Source organism: Peromyscus leucopus, chromosome 15 (genome assembly GCF_004664715.2).
Source record: "Peromyscus leucopus breed LL Stock chromosome 15, UCI_PerLeu_2.1, whole genome shotgun sequence".
Taxonomy (NCBI): Eukaryota; Metazoa; Chordata; class Mammalia; order Rodentia; family Cricetidae; genus Peromyscus; species Peromyscus leucopus.
The window spans coordinates 52,272,648-52,299,205 of NC_051076.1; positions in this window are offsets into that span (position 1 = coordinate 52,272,648).

A 26,558-nucleotide genomic window follows, 5' to 3' on the forward strand; every position below is an offset into this window, starting at 1 on the left:
ACAAACCATTTTATACCACTTGGTCATCTTAACCAAGATGGTGGTAAAGTCACATGGCCTGGTTCTATTCTGATGAGGTCACCAGCCAAGATGGCGGCAAACCACATGGCTGGTATTACTCCTAGGTGAGTCTATCAGGCATACACCCTTTTCCTAAACAAGGGTTGAACCCAAGTTACATACACAATATTTTATAGCAAATTAAGATTCTCTGTACACTCAATGAATTTATAAATCCTAAGATACAGAATGTTAAAGTTTCAGCCAAAGCTTTAAAGATAGTAAACAAAAGGGATTCATAATTAAACACCTTGCCAGTGGAACCTCGATGGGAAGTAGTTCACTTCTTAGTTGTTCTCAAGTGCAAAGTGTCTGTTCTTTGGCTGATCTGTTTTTCTCTTCTCCCTCTGTCAGAGTCATGTGGCCAGCCTGACCCAGAATAGAGATTCAAAGGAAACTTTTAAACTAACATGCTTGGGTCTAAAGCAGGTAGACCAAATTCCCACTCCAGCCCCAACCTTTACAATACAGTAGAACGTTGTGGATTTTTAGAAATTATCCCACCAGGCATGGTGGTGCAAGCCTTTAATTCCAGCACTCGGAAGGCAGGGGCAGGCGGATCTCTGTGAGTTCGAGGCCAGCCTGGGCTACAGAGTGAGTTCCAGGACAGACTCCAAAGCTACAGAGAATTCCTATCTCAAAAAACAAAAACAAAACAAAAAACCCAAAAATTATCCATACCCCAAAGACATTTGAATCTCTGTAAGAAGACTGAATCCAGTGAATCCAGTGATCAACATATCCATAACCAGTTGGTGTGTGTCTACAACCTAGAATGCTTTTACCTCTTAGCTGCTGAAGAAACGAGCAGGATTTTTCAGGCTTGGAGAGGCAAAAACACAAGTAGGTGAAAAGCAGAAGGCAAAAGAGCTCTGTGCTGTCTCAGTTAGGATTAGATACGTTTGAAGACACAGCAGAAACGGTAACCACCAAGCCATGAAAAGGATTATGGGGGAGTGGCCTTGTACCACGCTACCATTGCATTTTATGGAGTTATCTAATTCAATCTAGGTATTAGAAATAGGAAGTTCCCAATTTGGGCCAGCAGTGGCCACTTGTCCAATGTATATTGAGGCCTCATTTGGACCGAGAGCTGAACAAGTATGAGGTCTCCCAAATGGAGCTTTTTAGATTAGCCTGCTTTGGAATGGAGAATTTGGAACCCATGTTGGGGCCCAGGATTAAGGAAAAAACAGGAGCTAATATCCAGTCACTTAGAGCATTCCCTAAGTCTCAAAATGTGAACACGTCTAGAAAGTAAAGAGGCAACCCCAACAGTTACAATTCCAAGGTTAAGAAACCATGGGGCCGGAGGAAGGTTCTCAGGGCTTTTCGGCTGAGTAAGTGGTGGTGGGTCAGTGGAGAATTCCCAGAATTAGAATTCTCAGCCAGACTTTCTCAGCCTGTGGAAAGGCTCTAGTGTCTTCGACCGAGGGAGTCTTAAGATAGACAGAAGGAAGCTCCAGTGTGCTCGCAGACCTAACCAGGGCACCTCTGAGTTAGGTCCACGGTAACCTTGTTCCAGCAAAATATTCTACATTGATGTGTGTTCTGGTGGAATGCAGTCTGGCCTTGTGCCTAGAAGGTCAGACTGTCCGGGTGAGACAATAGATGAGAACGGGTGGCGACAGAGTAAAAAGAAAAGCCGCCTGAGAGAAACGGGTGGCCCCGCTTGGCCCTACTGAGCCAGGCCAGGGGAGCATATGAGAGCCCGGAAGGCTTGTCCATGGGTGGGCTTGAGCATGTGAGATTAGTAAGGCCGCTACAGAGGGACCGGAGGCAGAAAGAAAGAGACTTAGTCTGACCTTAGGTGGAACTGTGTTTATTCACAGCAGGGGAACATTTTGTCACCCATGTGAGCAGATTGACAAAATGCCTACAGGAGAAGATGGAATTTGGCTCTTTAAAGGGTCTCTTCCATAGTTGCAGGGAAAGCTGGGATGTATAGTCTTTCAGAGGGAAACTATCACTCACCACACCCAATTATTCACTTTTTAAATTTATCATGCTATATGGTCTTATGGTTTCTGTTGCTGGGAAGAGACTCCATGACCACAGCAACTCTTATAAAGAAAACACTTAATTGTGGTGGCTCACAGGTCAGAGGTTTTTTCATCAATTGTCATCATGGCCGGGATCCTGGCTGCATGCACGCAGACAGGGTACTGGCTACATCTCCATCAGAAGGCAACAGGAAGTAGACTGTGACACTGGGTGGTCTCTTGAGCATATATGAGACCTCAAAGCCCACCTACAAAGTGACACACTTCCTTCAACAAGATCATACCTATTCCAACAAGGCTATATCTACTCCAACAAGACCATACCTACTCCAACAAGGCCACACCTCCTAATAGTGCCACTCCCTATGAGATCATGGGGACCAATTACATTCAAACTACCACACATATTGTTTTCGTTTTCAAAAACTCCACTTCACAGATGGAGAGTTGCCTCAGGGGGTAAAGTGTTGGCTGAGTGTGAGGACCCAGGTTTGAATCCCTAACTCCCCTGTCAAGTAGGGCACAGCCCTGGTGATCCTCTGGTGAGATGAGGTAGAGGCAGGAGTCTCCAGAGGTTCCTGGGGCCAGCTAGCCTGGCAGATACAGCAGCAAACAGTAAAGAGACCCTATTTCAAACACGATGGAAGATGAGAGCGACACCAGAGACTGTCTTCTGGTTTTCACCAGTGTTCTGTGGTGCTCTGTGGCACCGGCGTACCTACATTATGTAGCCCTGGCTGGGCTAGACCTTACTATGTAGATCCTGCTAGCCTTGAACTCACAGAGATCCATTTGCTTCTGCCTCCGAAGTACTGGGATTAAAGACATGCATCGCCACCCCACCACTGAGATGTACGGTTTTAATTTTTCTAACTGAATATTCATGGTATGTAACTCCGAGACATGATGCAATCGCTAAAATTCTAATACAGTCTTAAATGACAGTAACAGAATTGTAAGTTTCCCATCCAAATGTGAGCTTCTGTGGATTCTGTTCCAGGTCCTGCTTACATCAGGAGGACAGACTAGAATCTAGTCTTGTTAAAGGCATGTGGAATGTGGTAGAATGGGAAGACATGACCCATTGGGGGACTGGGTGCCCTTGAAGGAGATACGAGGACCCCAGCCCCTTTCTCCAAATAGTAGATGGGTAGTTTTGCTCTGGCATCTGTTCCCACCACGAAACAATGCTTTTACAGAGGACTATGGGTTGAAGGCTCTGGAACTGGGACACAAAGTCAGTTTTCCTCCTTATTTTGTTTTCTGTGCATTGGTGTTTTGCTTGCATGTATGTCTGTGTGAGGGTGTCAGATCCCCTGGAAATGGGGCTACAGACAGTCGTGAGCTGTCATGTGGTTGCTGGGAATTGAACCCGGGTCCTCCAGAAGAACAGTCAGTGCTCTTAACCACTGAGCCAACGCTCCAGGCTGTCTTAGATGTTTCATAACAGTGGTGATGTCTGGACTGTAACATTAGAAATACATTTTTTACACTTTTATTTACTTATTGTGTGTATGTGTGGAGCTACATGCCTCTAAATAAATAAACATACATACAAATAAATTGATCCTGTGTGCCCCTATAGAGATATTTACACCAAGACAACCTAGAGATAGGAAGCACAAGGCTCTTTGGGATGCATTGTGGATGGCAGCCTGAGTACTCTCAACTTGGTTTTTGTGGAAAAATTAATAATAAAATGGAAAAGGAAAGAAGGGGCTGGAGAGATGGCTCAGCCGTTAAGAGAGAAGGGTATTCCTGGACTGACAGATACTTCTATCCTTCCGTGACTGGGGCACAAAAGAGCTAGAATCGAAAGTTTCTCTGTCTCTCTAAAGACCGATGTCCAACAATATGTGGTCAGAAAGCCCAGAGTCCCAAGAGCAAAGCACCCGAGATTCAGCGTCTTGTGACTCCACGTGCCCTGCGACACAAGTGCCTATGTGTTACTCTGAAGAAACAGTGCACTAAGGAAAAATGAGCAGCCTGCAGAATATGCTAAACTCTTGGCCAAGAGAATGGAGGAAGCCAAAAACAAAACAAAACAAAACAAACAAACAAACAAACAAACAAAACAAAACAAAAAGACCAGGAGCAGACTGCAAGAGACACTGGTGGACCCACTGGGAGCTCCTACTTCAGAGTCTGAGTCCAGTCAAAAGTAGGTCTTTAAAAGTAACCAATAGGCCGGGTGGTGGCGCACCCCTTTAATCCCAGCACTTGGGAGGCAGAGGCAGAGTGGGTCTTTGTGAGTTCGAGGCCAGCCTGGCCTACATAGTGAGTTCTGGGACAGCCAAGGGCTACACAGAGAAACCCTGTCTAGAAAAACCAAACCAAAAAAAAAAAAAAAAAAAAAACAACAAAAAAAAACCCAAAAATCAACAAATAAAATACATATATTTTATAAAATGTAAATACATATTGTAAAGTAACAAACAAGGAGACCTTGAAAAAAAAAAAGAAATATTTACTAAAGGCCTAAATATATTTCACAAAAGATGAAATTTCAATATCTGGTGTAGTTATAAAAGTTGACTTCATTCTTTTGTAATGTCGTTCTATTTTTAATGTTGCATTGATTGTCTGAGTGAATGAATATGTGTGTGTGTGTGTGTGTGTTCGTTAACCACGGCACTTGTGTGAGGTCAAAGGACAACTTGCAGGATTGGTTCTCTGTTTCTACCATGTGGGTCCTGGGGAACCAGCTCCAGTTGCCAGGCTTGACACCTCTCTGAGCCATCCCATCCACCCTGTAGGTGACAGTGGGTTTCGTTATGACATCATCATAATGCGTCATTTTGATCATCCGTATCCCCACCCTTTATTATCTTCTCTTGTCTTCATCCCGGATCCTTTTTCTCTTTCTGATTCCCCTTCACTTTTATGTTTTTGTTTGTTTGTTTGTTTTGTTTTGTTTTGTTTTGTGGCCTATTGAGTTTGCTGAGAGTTGCTTACAGGAACGTGGGTGAGAGGTTATTTACAGGACTGTGCAGATAATCACAGCCATGGTGATGGTCAAGTGTGCAGTAGCTAAGGCTGGAGAGACGGATTAGCACTACTTGCTCTTGAAGAGGACCTGGGTTCAATTCCTAGTACTCACATGGTGATTCGCAATCATCTGTAACTCTGGTTCCAAGGGATCGGATGCCCCCTTTTGACTTCCGAGGGGTACCAGGCAAGAACACAGTACACACACACACACATTCAGGCAGAACACTCATAAACAGAAAATACAAAAATACAAAAAAAAAAAAAAAAAACAAAAAAAACCCAAAAACAAAAACCAAACAAACAAACAAACAAACAAACAAAAAAGGTCTGCTGTGATCACATCATTGTTCAAAGACAGCATTCCTAGTACCCTCCATCTTTTTATAATTTAGAAAAGAACACACAAAATTCATTATATGCCTAAGGTATGAGAATATTAGATCCCAGGACCTCATTGTTACTTAAAAGGGTTCAAAGAAAACGTAGCTAGCCAGGTTTTCAAAAACTGTTTAATGCTCCTGCAGAGGACTGAGACAGGAACAGGAACCGCCACTTGAGCATTTTCTTACAGTCAGACGCTAAGTCCTCAGGCCTAAGGAAGTTATGTCTCTACGAAGCCAACCTTGCTGATCCTAAACTTACACCATCTAGTAATGGTGGTGGGGCAGGGCAGAGGACATGCACATCGGGGCTCCTGAAACCCCCCTCAGATTCCTTTCCAGGAGTTTGCATCAGAAAAAAAAAAAACCAAACAAAACAAAACCCCTTTTGAGCTGCATTTGAGCTGCCTTCTAGGAACTTATATTAAATCACAGTGCAAACAAAGATAAATACAAAATGAAAATGCCCAAAAGAGAAGCAATGGCGTCAACAAATTCACCTTCTGTGACTGGTCTGAAAACCAGTTTTGATGTAACAATACCCACTCCTGATAGACTTTAAATTAGTAACTTAAATAAAATAGAAATAAAGCACTCAGGAGGCAGAGCCAGACGGATCTCTGTGAGTTCGAGGCTAGCCTGGGCTACCAAGTGAATTCCAGGAAAGGTGCAAGCTACACAGAGAAATCCTGTCTCGAAAAACCAAAAAACAAACGAATGAATGAATAAATAAATAAAGCTTCACAAAAACAAAACATCTGTCCAATAGACTGCTAGTCACAACTGCATATTAGTCTTGCAGTGGACATCACCTGGTATCTTTGCAGTGCAGCGACACAATTGCTTGTGTTACTCTGAAAAGCAAACAGTGCTCTAAGGAAAAGTGTACTAAGAATCACAAGTGAGCAGCCTGCAGAATATGCTAAACTCTGGCCAAGAGAATGAGGAAGCCAAAAACAAAACAAAAAAAACAAAACAAAACAAACAAACAAAACAAAACAAAACAAAAAACCCAGGAGCAGACTGCAAGAGACACTGGTGGACCCCACTGGGAGCTCCTACTTCAGAGTCTGAGTCCAGTCGAAAGTAGGTCTTTAAAGTAACCAATAGGCCGGGTGGTGGCTGGCGCACCCCTTTAATCCCAGCACTTGGGAGGCAGAGGCAGGTGGGTCTTTGTGAGTTTGAGGCCAGCCCGGTCTACATAGTGAGTTCTGGGACAGCCAAGGGCTACACAGAGAAACCCTGTCTAGAAAAACCAAACCAAAAAAAAAAAAAAAAAAAAAAAAAAAACAAAAAAAAACCCAAAAATCAACAAATAAAATACATATATTTTATAAAATGTAAACACATATTGTAAAGTAACAAACGAGGAGACCTTGAAAAAAAAAAAAAGAAATATTTACTAAAGGCCTAAATATATTTTACAAAAGGTGAAATTTCAATATCTGGTGTAGTTGTAAAAGTTGACTTCATTCTTTTGTAATGTCGTTCTATTTTTAATGTTGCATTGATTGTCTGAGTGAATGAGTGTGTGTGTGTGTGTTCATTAACGATGGCACTTGTGTGGAGGTCAAAGGACAACTTGCAGGATTGGTTCTCTGTTTCTACCATGTGGGTCCTGGGAAACCAGCTCAGGTTGCCAGGCTTGACACCTCTCTGAGCCATCCCATCCACCCTGTAGGTGACAGTGGTTTCTTATGACATCATCATAATGCGTCATTTTGATCATCCGTATCCCCACCCTTTATTATCTTCTCTTGTCTTCATCCAGGATCCCTTTTCTCTTTCTGATTCCCCTTCACTTTTACGTTTTTGTTTGTTTGTTTGTTTTGTTTTGTGGCCTATTGAGTTTGCTGAGAGTTGCTTACAGGAACGTGGGTGAGAGGTTATTTACAGGACTGTGCAGATAATCACAGCCATGGTGATGGTCAAGTGTGCAGTAGCTAAGGCTGGAGAGACGGATTAGCACTACTTGCTCTTGAAGAGGACCTGGGTTCAATTCCTAGTACTCACATGGTGATTCACAATCATCTGTAACTCTGGTTCCAAGGGATCGGATGCCCTCTTTTGACTTCCGAGGGGTACCAGGCAAGAACACAGTACACACACACACACATTCAGGCAGAACACTCATACACGTAAAATACAAAAATACAAAAAAAAACAAAAAAAAAAACAAAAAAAACCCAAAAACAAAAACCAAACAAACAAACAAACAAACAAACAAAAAAGGTCTGCTGTGGTCACATCATTGTTCAAAGACAGCGTTCCTAGTACCCTCCATCTTTTTATAATTTAGAAAAGAACACACAAAATTCATTATATGCCTAAGGTATGAGAATATTAGATCCCAGGACCTCATTGTTACTTAAAAGGGTTCAAAGAAAACGTAGCTAGCCAGGTTTTCAAAAACTGTTTAATGCTCCTGCAGAGGACTGAGACAGGAACAGGAACCGCCACTGAGCATTTTCTTACAGTCAGACGCTAAGTCCTCAGGCCTAAGGAAGTTATGTCTCTACGAAGCCAACCCTTGCTGATCCTAAACTTACACCATCTAGTAATGGTGGTGGGGTAGGGCAGAGGACATGCACATCGGGGCTCCTGAAACCCCCCTCAGATTCCTTTCCAGGAGTTTGCATCAGGAAAACAAAACAAAACAACAAAAAAACAAAAAAACCCAAACAAAACAAAACCCCTTTTGAGATGCATTTGAGCTGCCTTCTAGGAACTTATATCTAAATCACAGTGCAAACAAAGATAAATACAAAATGAAAATGCCCAAAAGAGAAGCAATGCGTCAACAAATTCACCTTCTGTGACTGGTCTGAAAACCAGTTTTGATGTCACAATACCCACTCCTGATAGACTTTAAATTAGTACTTAATAAAATAGAAATAAAGCACTCAGGAGGCAGAGCCAGACGGATCTCTGTGAGTTCGAGGCTAGCCTGGGCTACCAAGTGAATTCCAGGAAAGGTGCAAGCTACACAGAGAAATCCTGTCTCGAAAAACCAAAAAACAAACGAATGAATGAATAAATAAATAAAGCTCTCCACAAACAAACAAAACCCCCCACATCTGTCCACATAGACTGCCTAGTCACAACTGCACTATCTGAGTCTTTGGCACAGGCTGTGAGTCAGGGTCACACCTGGTCACTCTTCTGCTTCCATTTGTTCAGTTTTGTATTTTTTTAAAATTACTTTTATTAAAAGCATAATTTGTTTCTTTAAAAATGTTTGTTTTAGGGAGGTAGTGGTACATGCCTTTAATCCCAGCAGAGGCAGTCAGATCTCTGAGTTTGAGGCAGGCCTGGTCTACAGAGTGAATTCCAGGACAGCCAGGGCTACACAGAGAAACCCTGTCTCAAACCAACCAACCAACCAACCAACCAAATACACACACACACACACACACACACACACACACACACACACACACACACACACATTTGTTTATGAGAGATGGAGAGATGGTTCAGTAGTTAGGAGCAATAACTGCTCTTAGAGAGGACCCAGGCCTCAATTCTCAGCATCCACATGGCAGCTCCCAAATTTCTGTAACTCCAGTTCCAGGGGATCTGATGCCCCCGTGCGCAGGCAAAAAATAACAACTAAAAAATCTAAAACTATTTGTTCACCGTCAAAGGCAGTAAAACTACAAAGCCAAACACAGAGGTCACCTTCCGCTTTACCCAGGAGTGGGCGAGGAGACGGCTCCGAGTGAAGTGTCCACTGCACGGGCTTGAGGTCCTGAGTGCAGATATCCTACCCGTGTGGCCGCCTGCCTGCAGCCCTGCCTGCGTTGGGAGTCACAGGCAGATCCCCAGGGTTGCGGGGCAGCTTTCCAGCAAAACCAGTGAGCTCCTGGTTCAGTGAGAACTCTCTTCTCAAAAAACAAGTGGGCTGCTGGCATGGTGGCACACACCTTTAATCCCAGCATTCAGGAGGCGTAGACAGGCTGAGCTCTGAGTTCAAAGTCAGCCTGGTCTACCTTGTGAGTTCCAGGACAGCCAATGCCACGTAGACAGACTTTGTCTTAAAAAAAAAAAAAAAAGAGTGTTCCACACAATAGAAACAGAAGGAACACTACCAAACTCTTTTTATGAGGCTACAATTACCCTGATACCCAAACCACACAAAGATGCAACAAAGAAAGAGAACTACAGACCAATCTCCCTCATGAACATTGATGCAAAAATACTCAACAAAATATTGGCAAACCGAATCCAAGAATACATCAAAACAATCATCCATCACGACCAAGTAGGATTCATCCCAGGGATGCAAGGATGGTTCAACATACGGAAATCAGTCAATGTAATATACCATATAAACAAACTGAAAGAAAAAAACCACATGATCATCTCCCTAGATGCTGAAAAAGCCTTTGACAAAATCCAACACCCCTTCATGATAAAGGTCTTAGAAAGAATAGGAATACAAGGAACATTTCTAAACATAATAAAAGCAATTTATAGCAAGCCAACAGCAAACATCAAATTAAATGGAGAGAAACTCAAAGCGATACCACTAAATTCAGGAACAAGACAAGGCTGTCCACTCTCCCCATATTTATTCAATATAGTACTAGAAGTGCTAGCTAGAGCAATAAGACAACAAAAGGAGATCAAAGGGATACAAATTGGCAAGGAAGAAGTCAAACTTTCACTATTTGCAGATGATATGATAGTATACATAAGTGACCCCAAAAACTCTACCAGGGAACTTCTACAGCTGATAAACTCCTTCAGTAAAGTGGCAGGATATAAGATCAACTCAAAAAAATCAGTAGCCCTCCTATACACAAATGATAAAAGGGCTGAGAAAGAAGTCAGAGAAACATCACCCTTTACAATAGCCACAAATAATATAAAATACCTTGGGATAACACTAACTAAACAAGTGAAAGACCTTTTTGATAAGAACTTTAAATCTCTAAAGAAAGAAATTGAAGAAGATATCAGAAAATGGAAGGATCTCCCATGCTCATGGATAGGTAGGATTAACATAGTAAAAATGGCAATCTTACCAAAAGCAATCTACAGATTCAATGCAATCCCCATCAAAATCCCAACACAATTCTTCACAGACTTGGAAAGAAAAATACTCAACTTTATATGGAAAAACAAAAGACCCAGGATAGCTAAAAGAATCCTATACGATAAAGCAACCCTTGGAGGCATCACCATCCCTGACCTCAAACTCTACTATAGAGCTATAGTAATAAAAACAGCTTGGTACTGGTATAAAAACCGACATACGGACCAATGGAATCGAATTGAAGACCCTGACATTAATCCATGCACATATGAACACCTGGTTTTTGACAAAGGAGCCAAAACTATACAATGGAACAAAGAAAGTATCTTCAACAAATGGTGCTGGCATAACTGGATGTCAATATGTAAAAGATTACAAATAGATCCATATCTGTCACCATGCACAAAACTCAAGTCCAAGTGGATCAAAGACCTAAACATAAATCCAGTTACACTAAACTTAATAGAAAAGAAAATAGGAAGCACTCTTGAACGCATTGGCACTGGAGACCATTTCCTAAATAAAACACCGACAGCACAGACCCTGAGCACAACCATTAATAAATGGGACCTCTCAAAACTGAGAAGCTTTTGCAGGGCAAAAGACACAGTCAATAAGACAAAAAGACAGCCAACAGATTGGGAAAAGATCTTCACCAACCCCACATCTGACAGAGGATTGATCTCCACAATATATAAAGAACTCAAGAAACTAGACATCAAAGCACTGAACAGTCCAATTAAAAAATGGGCTAAAGAGCTAAACAGAGAATTCACAAAACAAGAACTACAAATGGCTGAAAGACATTTAAAGAAATGCTCAACATCCTTAATCATCAGAGAAATGCAAATCAAAACGACTCTGAGATACCAGCTTACACCTGTTAGAATGGCTAAGATCAAAAACACCAATGACAACCAATGTTGGAGAGGATGTGGAGCAAAGGGAACACTCCTCCACTGTTGGTGGGAATGTAAACTTGTACAACCACTGTGGAAATCAGTATGGCGGTTTCTCAGAAAATTAGGAATCGAACTACCTCAAGACCCAGCCATACCACTCTTGGGCATATACCCAAAGAATGCTGATACATACCATAAAGATACATGCTCAGCTATGTTCATAGCAGCACTATTTGTAATAGCCAGAACCTGGAAACAACCTAGATGCCCATCAACGGAAGAATGGATGAAAAAAATGTGGTACATATACACAATGGAGTACTACTCAGCAGAGAAAAACAATGAAAGCATGAAATTTGCAGGCAAATGGATGGAACTAGAAAAAATCATTCTGAGTGAGGTAACCCAAACCCAAAAAGACAGTTATGGTATGTACTCACTCATTGGTGGATTCTAGATATAAAATGAACAATCAGACCACAACCCATAGAACCATAAAGGCTATATATATATAGCATGGAGGTCCCTAGGACGACTGTGGCATATAATAAATTTCAGTTTTACTCAATTATTGAAAAAAAATAGCCAAATGAATGGAAACACATGAACTATGAACCAAAGGCTGAGGGGCTCCCAGCTGGATCAGGCACTCTGAATAGGTGAGACAGTTGATTGGCTTGATCAGTTTGGGAGGCATCTAGGCAGTGGGACCAAGTCCTGTGCTCATTGCATGAATTGGCTGTTTGAAACCAGGAACTTATGCAGGGACACTTGGCTTAGTCTGGGAGGAAGGGACTGGACCTCCCTGGACTGAGTCTACCAAGTTGATCACAGTCCTCGGGGGAGGACTTGTCCTGGAGGAGGTGGGAATGGAGGGTGGGCTGGGGTTAAGGGGAGGGCGTGGGAGGGGGGAGAATAGGGGAACCCATGGCTGATATGTAGAACTGAATGGTATTGTAAAATAAAAAATATATATCAAAAAAAAAAAAAAAAAAGAGTGGACAACTGATGTGATGTCCACCTCTGGCCTCTCCACGAGCATACACATCAGCACATATATTTTCTTTAGGATTAGGGAGATGGTTTCATTAATAAACTCTTTACTGTGCAAGCATGAGAAGCTGAGTTTACTCCCCAGCATCAGGTGAACTGGGCATGTGGCAAATACCTACACTCCCAGTGCCAAGGAGGCAGAGACAGGAGGGTCCTGGGATTGGCTGGCCAGTCGTTCTTGCTGAACGACTGAGCTCCCTGACGGGAAGACCTCGAATCTGAGACCCAAAGTTAAAAGGAAGCCGCGTGGAGGCTTCCTCACTTCTTTATTACCTCTTATCATAATTGAAAGTGTTTGTTGGTTGAGTTTTCGTTTTGTTTTAATTTGTATCTTATTTATTTTTATGTATGAATGTTTTGCCTGCACATATGGCTGTTTGCCACATTTTGTGCCTGGTCCCCGTGGAGGTCAGAAGAGGGTATCAGTTCCCCTGGAACAGGAGTTACAGGCAGCTGTGAGCCACTGTGTGGGTGCTAGGATCGAACCTGGGTCCTCTGCAAGAGCAGCTGGTCCTCTTAACCCTGAACCCTCTCTCCACCCCCTTGTTTTAATTTTATTTTTTGTTTTTATTTTTTTGGTTTTGCCCCTCTCTCTAAGCTCTTAGGAGCGAAGACCTGGTCAACTCTGTCATGGATGTAGGTTCAGGATCCCAAACAGTAGATGCTCAGTAAATATTTGTTGCAGGAAGGAAAACCTGGGGTGAGGTGCAAGCTGGGCCTGAGGCCCTAAGAGGAACCGGTTGTTCCTGTTCCATTAGCAATGCATCACAGACTTTGTACAAGGAGTGAGTGGATGGACTCAGCGAGAACTCCCGTCAATCTTACAGGGCACCCAGCAGTCATGGGGGGTGGGCTCTTCCTGTTTCAGAGGTGTATCCCCAAGGTCTGAGTCAGGGTTTAAAATTACATTTTCTTATGAGGCTTTAAACACCTCAAGAGCATCACAAATCCTTCTTAACACCCTTCCTGGTAAAAAGGACATTTCCTTGAGGGAGAAAGAAAAGATAGAAACAGGCTGGAGAGATGGCTCAGAGGTGAAGAGCACTGACTGATCTTCCAGAGGTCCTGAGTTCAATTCCCAGCCACCAAATGGTGGTTCACAACCATTTGTAATGAGATCAGGTGTGCTCTTCTGGCCTGCAGACATACATGCTGATAGAATACTATACATAATAAAGAAATAAATCTTCAAAAAAAAAAAAAGAGAGAGAGAAAAGAAAAGATAGAAACAAAACAAAGTTAGTGGAAAATTCCGGTTTCTCTCCACAGCTGATAAATAGGATTAGTTAAGACAGTTATAAAATGTTAATGTCTGAAATAGTCTGCTGGTGACTATAAAATAGGGCAGCCCTTTCCCCAGGCAGAGGAAGACCACCAGACCGGGGAGATTCAGCGGCTGGTCACTGTGGACAGTAGGGGTGGGTCTGCACCTCACCAAGTATCCTTTGCTACACTAGGGTCCCCCTCACCACGAGCGAGGGAAAACCCCACTGCCTACAGAACTTCCACCCTTTATAACCCATTAGCTTTATAACTCTCTCGGCACATACACATGTGTACATGTGATCAGACCCAGGGCCCCTGAATGCTAAGAACGCTCTCAACCGCTGGGATCCAGTTTCAGATTCTGCCTGCTGGTGCTGGGATGACCGGAATACACACAGCCTGCCAATGCCAGCTTTAGGAACAGGGCTTCCACAGTTTGGCCTGTCAGCTAGACGCTGCCCTCTCCCTTTCCCTCTTCCAGAAGGAAGACTCCAGAACAGTAAACTATTGGATGTCGGACTTCAAGCAGGATGGGCTCTGGCTGGTCCCTCTGTGATGTTATGGAGGGAAGCGCGTGCAGACTCCGTATCACGCAGTGAATATAAAGCATGATGATTCCACCCAGCACTTACCGATAGAGAATTTTATGTCAAACTTTTGTGATCGAACATTTGCCTTTAAATTGTAAATTTTAAGTTTCTTTGGCTTTAAAAAAAATACAGTTATAGGCTGGGTGGTGATAGTGTATGCATTCATTCCCAGCGCTCGGCAGGCAGAGGCAGGCAGATCTCTGTGAGTTCCAGGCCAGCCTGGGCTACAGAGTGAGTTCCAGGAAAGGTGCCAAAGCTACACAGAGAAACCCTGTCTCAAAAAACCAAAAAAATTAAAAATACAGTTACTTATTCATCTGTTCATTTTTTATTTAGTTAGTTGGGGGCAGAGGGATGCAGGCCATGGACACGTGGAAGAGGACAACACACAAGAATTGGTTTTCTCTTTCCACCATTGGGTCCTGGGGATCAAACTCAGGTCCCCCATTAAACCATCTCACCTTCCTTCAATGGCTTTTAAAAATTAAAAGCCTGAAGAAAACCAAAATAGAGCCAGGAAGTGGTGGCACATATCTTTAATCCCTGCACTCGGGAGGCAGAGGCAGGTGGATCTCTGAGTTCGAAACCAGCATGGTGCACAGAGCGAGTTCCAGACAGCCAGGGAATGCACAGAGAAACTGTCTTGAAAAAACAAAAAAATGAAGGAAGGAAGGAAGGAAGGAAGGAAGGAAGGAAGGAAGGAAGGAAGGAAGGAAGGAAGGGAGAAGGAAAGAAAGAAAGAAAATCAAAACCAGTGTAGCCTATTTTTCCCCTCTGTCTTTATTATTAGCAGGGATTTAATCAAAATATCCCAAAGCACTTTGACCAGAATATATTCAAACCTTTGTTCAGGTTTCGTGAAAGAATACCATTTCTTCTTGCTATAGTGCATGAATTCAACCTTAATGATCAGATTATTATATTGCTGGGTCTTGCCCAGAAAAATATAACCTTGAACTCCCTACTTTCCCATTCTTACCGAAGTCTCCTTATGAAACCTGATACTGGTGGATAATTTCCAGGAAGATTCACATCCTGTCTGTTTTCAGATAGTCTTCATTTTGTCTGAGACTAAACCAGACTGTTAAAGGGCCATTTGCTTGCTTGCAATGTTTTTAACTATTTTTTAGGACTATTTTTGCAACACATTTGTGAGGATACAAACACTTGCGTTACATTTAGAAATATGCTGTTCTTTGCCCTTCAGCTATGGCCTCCCGACATCCTCCCTACCCTCATCATCCCACCCCCACCCCTCTGGGACCCTAGTCCTAAGCAACAACCAATCTACTTCTTGTTCTGGACACTTCATGAACAGAAGGAATCATATACCGCAAGGCCTCCTGTGACTGGCGTCTTTTACTCTTGTGATGATTTATGTGGATTATGAACTTGATGGGATTTAGAGTTACCTAAGAGGCACACCTCTGTGGATGTCTGTGAAGGGTTTCTAGAGATGATTTTAACCAAGTGAAACGATCCACCCTGCCTGTGAGCACCATCATTCCGTGGGCAGAAACCCCGCACTAAATGAAAAAGACTAAGCAAGTGAAACCCAACTACCAGCTCCCTCTGCTTCCTGTGTGCAGATGCAACGTGGCCTGTACCTCACGTCTGCAGCATGCCTCGCCTGTCTTGAAGGACTGTACTCTCGAGCCACGAGCCAAAACACGCCCTTCCTTCCTCTAGTTGATTTGTTGGATGTTTGGTCACAGTGGTAAAAACATTACTAAAATAATTAAATATTACTTTTTAATCCATGTAGCATCTATCAATAATTATTCCTTTGTGTAGTTAAAGAGCTTTCCATTATCTGATTGTATCAAATTTTGTTTGAATGAGTTTGTTGGGTATGTAAGTGTCTCTCTCCACCTTTTGAGTAATATGGATACACACACACACACACACACACACACACACACAAATATATATAATCTATATTGTAACTATGAACATTCATGGTGGGTTCTTAGGTGAGCATATGTTTTTATTTCTCTTGGTTATAAATCTGTGAGCAGAATCTCTGGCTATTTTTACGTTTAAGTTTTTGAAGAACTGCCAGCCAGTTTCCATGGTAACTGTACCTTCTCACCAGGGGTAGTTGAGGCTTGTGACTTCCCCACAGTCCGACATTGGTTGGTAATGGCTGCTCTGTTCTGCAAGATGTGGTGTCTCATTCCAGTTTTGATCTGCATCCCTCCAATTATGAGTCACATCAAGCATTTCTACATGAGCATATTTATAGTTGTTTTCTCTTTTTTTCTCTTTGCTCTTTGAGGGCCTGCCACCCAGCTCCCAAACAAATACAAGGAGACTTATTCTTACTTATGGATGCCCGGCCCTAGTCTGGCTTGTTTCTAGTCAGCTTTCTTTAACTTAAATTATCCTGTCTATCTTTTGCTTCTGGGCTTTTTACCTTTCTTTATTCTATATTCCTTTTTTTCCCCCTTTTTACTCCGTGGCTGGTAGTGTGGCTGTGTGGCTGTGTGGCTGGCCCCTAGCATCCTTCTCTCCTTCTCCTTTTCTTGCTCCTCCTCCTCCTCTTTTCCTATTTATTCTCTCTGCCTGCCAGCCCCGCCTATCCTTTCTCCTGCCTCCCTATTGACTGTTCAGCTCTTTATTAGACCAATCATGTGTTTTACACAGGCACAGTAACACAGCTTCACAGAGTTAAACAAATGCAACATAAAAGAATGCAACACATCTTTGCATCACTAAACAAATACTCCACAGCATAAACAAAGGTAACACATCTATAACTAATCTTCCACAACACTTATTGGCTACTTGCTTTTGGTTGTCAATCGTTATTGTTCTGGAGAAATGTTCATCTAGATTATTTTCCTATGGTTTAAACTGAGTTATTGTCTTTTTCTTATTGAGTTCTAATTTTTTTTTTTTACATATTCTAAAAAGAAGTTCTTTGTCAAATTTATGACTTATAAATTTTTCTCTCCCATCCTTTGGATTGTCTATTTGTGTATCTCTCTCTCTCTCTCTCTCTCTCTCTCTCTCTCTCTCTCTCTCTCTCTCTCTGTGTGTGTGTGTGTGTGTGTGTGTGTGTGTGTAGGGGATGTCCTTTTAATTTTGTAAGAGTATGCAGCATAAACATTTTAATTTATTTTTAAGCTTTAATAAAATTTTATTTATGGTCTGGAGAGATGGCTCAGTGATTAAGACCACTGACTGCTCTTCCAGAGGTCCTGAGTTCAATTCCCAGCACCCATGTGGTGACTCACAACCATCTGTAATGAGATCTGACACCCTCTTCTGTGTACATAATAAACAAATAAATCTTAAAAAAAAATTTTATTTACTTATTTTTTGATTTTTTTCAAAACAGGGTTTCTTTGTGTAGCCCTGGCTGTCCTGGTACTTGCTCTGTAACCCAGGCTGGCCTCAAACTCACAGAGATCCATCCACCTGCTTCTGCCTCCCAGGTGCTGAAAGGCACTCGACTACTATTTCTTGAGATTTGTCTATGGCTCTTTAACATCTCCAAATGCCATACTGGCATTTCTGAGGAAATAAGCCTTTGGATGCCCTTCTCTAGGTGAATTCCCTCAAGAGTATTTACAATGTATTCACTAAAAAGAAAAAAAAAATGTTGTTAGAAAACAATAGAGTGAGTTGATCAAGTAGTTGGAAATACACATTTGGCTAATTGAGGGCAGACTGAACTCTTGTGGCCAGTCATGGTGGCTCATATCTGTAAGCCACCATATCCTCCCAGCAGATAGGAGGTCAAGACAGCAAGATTGCCATGAGTTCAAGGTCAGCCTAAGCCACAAAATAGGACTGACTTAAAAAGAAAAAGAAACAAAAACAAGCTGTGGATAGAGCTCAGTGGCAGAGCACTTGTCTAGCATGTGTAAGACCCTGGTTTCGATCCCATGCAACAGAAGCCCAACGTGTAATACGAGAATTCAACCAACCAGATGTGGTGGCGCACGCCTTTAGTCCCAGCACTTGGGAGGCAGAGACAGTCGGATCTCTGTGAATTTGAGGCCCGCTTGGTCTACAGAGTGAGTTCCAGGACAGCCAGGGCTAAATAGTGAGATCTTGCCTCAAAAACAAACAAACAAAAAACAACAACAAAAACAAAGAATGAAAAACTGCAAAGGGAGTTCAACTGCCCAAGGGTAGTGTTTCTAATGCCCTCCAATGAGCTTGCCCCTATTATAAAGGAGCGGAATCCAAGCAGCTCCCCATTGCCTGCATCAGAAGAGCCAAACAGAGTCACTCAAGAGATTAATTCTCGGGCTTCCATCAGGACTAGGGGAACTCCCTCAAGGGTATCGAAAATGTGTATGTGAAAAGATAGAGTTGATGAAATAGTTAGAAAAACACATTTGGCTAGTCGAAGGCAGATTGAACTCTTGTGGCCAGGAATTGTGGACAGGACCATTTATCAAGGGTCCAGTCTACTCTTTTGCACCCTAAATTTTGAGCAGTTTTTGCCTTGAAATGATAACATTTGGGAGAGAGAACATGCTACATGGTTTTTCGGTGACTCATTTCAAATGGTAAGCATGTGGGAAAATGTGTCAGGACCCTCAAAATAGTAATGCAAAAATATCTCAAGACATTTTGCTTTTCAAAAGTATGCCTCGGGTTCGTTTCGTGGAGAAAGGATCTCAACCTGGTTGAAATTTTGTAAGCATGAGACTCAGGTGAGACGGCTTTGATTGTAAATCCCACGAGTCATAGGTTTGTGATAAGGGGTAGTTACACTGTAAGAAATAGGACACAAGACCCACAGACCTCACAACAAGCAGAAGTTGGTCTCGCCCTGCTAGATCTAAGATGCCTGGTTTGCTATGGGAAGTGGAGGGAATGGTTGGTTCAGCGGCTTTTAAACTTTGATACCGATGCTGAACCGAGTTGCCCCGACGTCATTTCAAAGTGTGAAACTGAAGACACCTCAAGCAGGTGGCCTTAAGTTTTAGGGTTCGCATGGGACAGTGAAGCATGATGATCCCTTCTGCATCGGTAGGCATATTTTTGGCATACTTGTACAGTATGAATGAATAACACTTTTTAACCGGAAAGCCCCCAAAACACTCATACAGAAACCAAACCTCGCAATCATTATTCTCCCCTTACGTCAGTACAAAGAAATCATGTTTTGAAAGCAGCTTCAGCAAAATCCCCCAGTTGCCATTTTATTAAGATAACAGATTTCTAAGCCAAACTTGTTACCCCAAACCTTGTTGTCTATCTGGAGAAATCCATTCCCATCCAGCTGAATAGTGTATCTCAGAATACAGAACACCAAGAAAAACTTAAATGCTCAGTTTCCAGAGCCTCTGCAGTAAAACTTTCCTGGACTTCCCAAGAGGCATAAGTAAAAGATTGTTTAACTTAGTATGAGTAAATGCTAACTAACAGTAAAATAAAGCCCTGTATGCTACAGCCCGGGGCACGCAGGGGTTAATGGCGGACACCACCACCATACCCAGCTTTTAAAGACTTATTACCTTGAAAAGTTGCTCATGGTAGGTAAAATTTAAAACCATCAAGGTACAGAGCATGGCCTCCATGCTGTAATTTGGTTGAGATTTATTTGCGTGCTGCAAAAAAACAGGATGGAAGCCGGGTGGCGGTGGTGCCCGTCTCTAATTCCAGCACCCGGGAGGCAGAGTCAGGCGGATCTCTGTGAGTTCAGGGCCAGCCTGGTCTACAGAGCGAGATCCAGGAAAGGCACAAAGCTACACAGAGAAACCCTGTCTCAAAAAACCAAAAAACCAAAACAACAACAACAACAACAACAACAACAACAAAAACAGGATGGAAATTGCCAAAATAGTAATGGGGGCTTTCCCTAGCTCCATAATTTTCTTTAATTTTCATTGTCTTTTTGGGTTTTTTTTTCCTCCAATTTCTCATTTTAATACAGGGTCTTGATTAGCTGCCCAGCCTAGCCTTGAAGGCACTCTGTAGCTTACACAGGCCTAGAACTTGTGATGTTCATCTTCTGAGTAGATTAAAACAAAACAACAACAACAACAAAACTTATTTGCACTTCCCTAAATTTCTTGTCTTTCCTTCTTTTCTTTCTTTCTTTTTTTTTTTTTTTTTTTACTAAAATACCAATGTTATAAATTATTATGCTTCTTTTTTGTTTATTATTCTTAGTACCATTGGTAAATTTTGCACACCAGGTCAGGGGCATCAAACTGCCGCTTCCTTCCAGTCTGGTTTCCTGCCCCGGCAGCCATCTCCAGGCTTTCGGCTTTCATCACGAATTAAAATCCCCCTCCCCTTATTGGGCACAGATCCCACAAAAATTACTACTAGCCTGAGCAGTACAGTTTATTGAGATACAAAATAAATTCCTTAACTATAGCCAAATTCTATTTCTTGAGCCCATCTTAGAAAAAAAAAATACAACCTAAATGTGCCCATAAAAATCTGAGTATTAGATTCCTCATACTAAAAAAAAAAAAAAAATCACCATAATTATCATTTTGTTTTGCAAAAGTAAATGATCTATTGAGTTAAATCTAAGTACACTTAGGGAATAATGCTGGTGGCCGTGAAGTAAAGGATGTAATGAAGGGCTTTTGAGGGCGATTAAACACGCAGTTGAAGATAAGGCACACTGGACGCCCACAGACCTATGGACTGGGAACCAACCAGTGGCGGGAGCATCTCTGATAATGCATGAGGAGGACTCAGCTGCCACAGAGAAGGGGAAATTACACTTGTTGCTGTCTTAAATCTCTACTATGGGGAAGAAATGGTAAATAGAACACACACATACACATACAAACACCCCCCCCCACACACACACCCACACACTGAAGTCACCTCAGCTGACAGATTTTGTTAACCATATTGTTGGTACTATGGGTCTTGCACACACACACACACACACACACACACACACACACACACACACACAGAGTCACCTCAGGTGACAGATTGTGTCAACCATACTGATGGCACTCTGGGTCTTTGCAGCAGAAGAGACTGGCTTCCTCATCTGTCCTATTCAGGCAGGAGAGTGTGAAGGGACCAATGCCAGAGTCCACTGAAGAGGTAAACACCAGTGAACTTGAGCCCAAATACACAGGAAAAGGGAAGAAAGAAAGAACCAAACTAAATCCAGAAAACTAGGGAAATAAATGCAAACAGTACTAGTTAGAACCTTGGTGTCACGAATTCATTCAACGAAGGTCTCTACACTTCTGTGGGCTGTTGGCAGTGTAAGAGATGGAGGCATGAGCTGGATCCACACCCTGCCCGCTCATCACTAGTGAGGGAGGCCCATAACTCTTCTCTGCCTCCCTGGGAAGCCTAGTTCATTCCAGCACCTTGCTTCTCCTGCCCTCCTGAGGAAGCTAAATCCTGCTCCCCTGTGGCTTAGGCCCAGGGCCTCCTGCTGGAAGGATGAGCTCTCCACCACTGGGCCACACCCCCATCCTGCTACTCCCTTTGCTACTACTCTCTAGGAATAGCCACCTCACTTTCTCAACTGGACCCTTCCCAAAGACGGGCTTCTTAAGATGGCTCAGCAGTTAAGAGCGCTGGCTGTTCTTCCGGAGAACCAGAGTTCAATTCCCAGCAACTACATTATGGCTCACAGCTATCTGTAACTCCAGTCCTAGGGAATGGATCCAATACCCTCTTCTGGACTCTGCAGGCACCAAGTATGTGGTACACAGCCATCAATGCAGGCAAAACACTCATAAACATAAAATAAATAAAAATCATGTTTTTTGTTTTTAAAGAAAATGTTTTCTGTTCTCAATAAAAACAAAACCTCAGAGCTGTTCAATTGTTAAGAGCACTGGCTGCTCTTCCAGTCGTCCTGAGTTCAAATTCCCTGCAACCACATTGTGGCTCAAAACCGTCTCTAGTGGGATCTGATGCCCTCTTCTGGCATAAAGCCCTACATGCAGATAGAGCACTCATGTACAAAAAATAAATAAATAAATAAATAAAGTAAATCTTAAAAAACAAAACATAACCCCCCAAAGCCTTCCTTAGATCTTGCCTTCACCTTCAGCCTGATCTCTCTCTTCCTCTTTACAGTCACATTTCTGAAGTCTTATCTGTGCCTTCTTATCTGTTTCCTCACCTCCCCCTCTCTCAACTCTGCAACATGGGCCCCACCCTTCACCCACCACTCAAACCTTCCAGACCCCACAGATGTGGTGGACACCATGTCCATTCGGCCTTTCTCCTTGAAATCTCTTCCCTGGCTTCCTTTTCTCCCCACCCAGGAGCTGGCTCCCCACGCCCCACCCACAGTCACTGTCATTGGGTGTTTACAGAGGTGGCCGAGGTCCACTCTTCTCCCTCTCACACTCTTCCATCCTAAAAGCCCTGAGTCTGGACTGTCCTCGAAGTCTCATAGTCTCTCCCAGCGAAGAGAGAGAGAAAGGGGAAAAAGAAGGGAAGACAGGAGAGAAAGGAGGGAAGGGAAAGAGAAGGGAGGGGAGGGGAGGGAAGGGGAAGGAAAGAGAGGGGAGGGGAGGGGAAGGAAAGAGAGGGGAGGGCACCCGGGAGAGAAGAGGTTCTGATAGCTGCCTGGCACGTCCATCTTTCCTCCTCTCCACCATCTCCGGTACTTACCCAAGAGAAGGGAAGCAGTACTCAACTCACCAGACCTCAAGAAACAGGAATTAAAAGAGCTATCCAGGAGCTATCCAGGCAAACACACTGTTGTATGCCCAAAGAGCTTTAAAGCAGCCTGTCACCATCTAGATTTGCTTCAAGGTACACAGGACTAGTATTTAAGGTTCCAAGACTATAAGAACTAGATGAGTCTAATTGGGTCTCTTCCCTCCACCCCCAACCCCCGAAAAGGAAATAATGCCTTGGCTTGGAGTTAGCCTTGTCTGTCCATGCCCACTAACTCCTCCAGAACTCCTCCAGACCAGTCCTGCTCAGCGCTCTGCTCACAGTGTACACCAACTCTGATTCCTTCTCTATGAGCAAAGCCCCAGGACATTCACAGTCGTCCCCCAAGCATGGCCAGCTGTCACAGCCATACCTCGCTTTCTGTACCAACGTCCATCCTGGTTGGCTTTCTGTTCCTGTGATAAAATACTGACCAAAAGCAACTTGGGGAGGAAAGGGTTTATTTGACTTCCTGTCCATCACTGAGGGGACCTAAGACGGGAAGGAACTCAAGACAGACACCTGGAGGCAGGAACTGAATCAGCAGGAGTTCGGTTTCCTGGCCTGCTCAGCTCTATTTCTTATGTAAGCCAAGTCTACCTGCTGAGGGTTGGCACCACCCACAATGGGCCAACATTGTACATCAGTTAGCAGTCAAGAGCATGCCCAAAGATAGGCTGTACCAGCTGGTTTTATGTCAACTTGATACAAGCTAGAGTCATCAGAGAGGAAGATGCCTCAACTGAGGAACCGTCTCCATAAATTGGGCTGTAAGCAAGACCGTAGGGCATCTTCTTGATTCACGATTCATAAGGGAAGAAGCCACTGTGGGTGGAGCCACCCCTGGGCTGGTGGTCCTGGGTTCTTTAAGAAAGCAGTGAACAAGCCACGGGACAGTAAGCAGGACTCCTCCAGAGACTCTACATCAGCTCCTGCATCCTGACCGCTTTTTTGTTCTGTTTTTCATGACAGGGTTTCTCTGTGTAGCCCTGGCTACCCTGTGGGAGACCAGCTCCCAACTGTCAAAGGGTTCTTGCTGGGAGGAGAGAGGAATGAGGAAGTATTAGATAGAAATATAGACGGAGACAGAGAGAAAGACAGAGACACAGGATAGCTTCAGGAGGGCCCTGGGTCAATACCCAGCCTCTTCAAGAGTTATTCTAATGAGCTTTTTTTATACACTACCAAAGGGAGAGGCAAAAGACCTGCCCCACCCCTTTCAAGATCAAAGCACAATGTACAGCCAAGTGTAGACTCTTCAAAACATCTGGTACCCATGCCCATGGTCAAGTCATCCCATTATGCAGCCCTGCTAGGTAAAGCAAGCTCAGATTCTCTGACCTTGAGTAAGGTCTTACTAGGGAGCCTCTGTGAGCACCCACACTACCCTAGAACTAACTCTGTAGACCAGGCTGGCCTCTGCCTCTGGAGTGCTGGGATTAAAGGCATGTACATCTTTCCTCCTCTCCACCCTCACTGCCCTTGATGATGAACTATATTCTATGGAACTGTGAGTGAAATAAACCCTTTCCTTTCCAAGGTGCTCTTGGTCATGGTGTTTGATCACAGCAAGAGAAACCCTATCTAAGACACATGCCCACAGGCCACTCTGATGGAGGCAAGTCTTCAACAGAGAGTCTCTCTTCCCAAGTACGTCTAAGTTTGTGTCAAGTTGGCAAAAACTAACCAGCACACTTCTCCTCTTCTATGCATTCTTCCCACACAAAATCCCCCTTTCTCCGCCCTCTCTTGGCCCATTTTCTAGCTTCCTGGCTTCTGTTCACATTCCAAATTGGACACATGAATCCAAAAATCTGAAGCTAGGATCCACATATAAAAGGAAACATGGTTCATTTGTCTTATTGGGCCTTCAATATACTATTAAACATTATATTTATTTATTTTATACATAATATTCTCCAGTTCCACCTATTTTTCTGCAAATCTCATATTCTTCATAGCTGAATAAAATTTCGTTGTCTCTGTGTACCACATTTTCATGGTCTAGTCATCAGTTGACGGACAGCTAAGCTATTTCCCTTTCCTGGCTATTGTGAATAGAGAGAAATGAACATGCCTGAGCTAGTGTGTCTGTATTAGGATACGGAGTCGTTGGGGTGGAGCCCAGGAGTGGTGTAGCCATATCATATGGTAGATCTACTTGTAGCTTTTTGAGAAACCTCCACCCTGATTTCCACAGTGGCTGCATCAGTTTAGCCTCCCATCAAACGGAGAATAAGCGCTCCCCTTCTCCCACATCCTTGCCAACCTTGTTATCCCTTGTTTCCTCCTCCTCCTCCTCCTCCTCCTTTTCTTGCTTCTTCTTTTTTGGTTTTTCGAGACAGGGTTTCTTTAGGTAGCCTTGGCTGCCCTAGAACTAGCTCTGTAGACCAGCTGGCTTCGAACTCACAGAGATCACTTTCCTCTGCCTCCTGAGTGCTGGGATTAAAGGCGTGCGCCACCATTACCACCCAGCTGTCGCTGTTTTTGTTTGTTTGTTTGTTTTGATGATAGTCATTCTGATGGAAATGAGATGGAATCTCTAATTTTATTTTGCATTTCCCTCATGGCTAAATGATGTTGAACACCTAAAAAAATATTAACTAGCTATCTGTGTACTTTCTTTTTAAAAATTGTTAATTTAGTGTTTATATACAGGGGTGTTTGCCTGCATGTATGTCTGTGTACCACATGTGCCTGATGCCTACAAAAGCCAGAAGAGGAGAGAACTTCTGGACCTAAAGTTACAGACAGTTGTGAGCCAGCATGTGGTTGCTGGGAACTGAACTCAGGTCCTCTAGAAGAGCAGCCAGTGCCCTTATCCACTGAGCCATCTCTCCAGCCTCCTGTATTTCTCCTTTTGAGAAATGTTCCTTAGCCCATTTTAAAAAAATTGTTTGTTGTCATTTTCTTGACTTTTTTTTCTAGTTCTTTATATATATTCTAGGTTGGTTCTGTTTTAATGCTGCCTCTTTTTCCTTCTAATTTGCATGATTTTATGATTTACCAGACAGTAAAGTCGACGAAAGAACGAGGGAGGTGGCTCAGTTGGTAGAGTATTTGTCTAGGACCAACGAAGCCCAGGGTTTGAGCCCCAGTACCACCCAGAGAGGGAGAGTAGCACATGCCTGTGATCCCAACACTCAGAGACAGGGGGATCGGAAGCTCAAGGTCATCCTTGGCTTCATAGCATGTTCAAGGCCAGCCTGGGCTACATGAGACGCCATCCAAAAAAAATAAAACACCTCTATGCAAACAGGAATAATTCCATGGGGTTGCCACAGTAGAGGGCTCCTTCCTTCGAGCATTGCTTCACTCCTCCAGGGAGATCCCGGACCTGCTGGGCTGTCACATCTCAGTGCAGCTTAGACAGCGGAGAGCTTGCCCAGCATGCACAAAGCCCTGGCTATGGTTCCCGGCACCATGTCAACCAGGCTTTGTGGTACACATCTGTAATTCTAACACGTGAGAGGAGGAGAGAGAAGATCAGAGGTTCAAAGTTATCCTGGGCTACTACGGTCTTAGTTAGGGTTTCTGTTGCTGTGAAGAGACACCATGACCGTGGTACCTCTATGATATAAAGGAAAGCATTTAACTGGGGTTGACTTACAGTTGTAGACGAAATTCTAAACAGTCTTAGT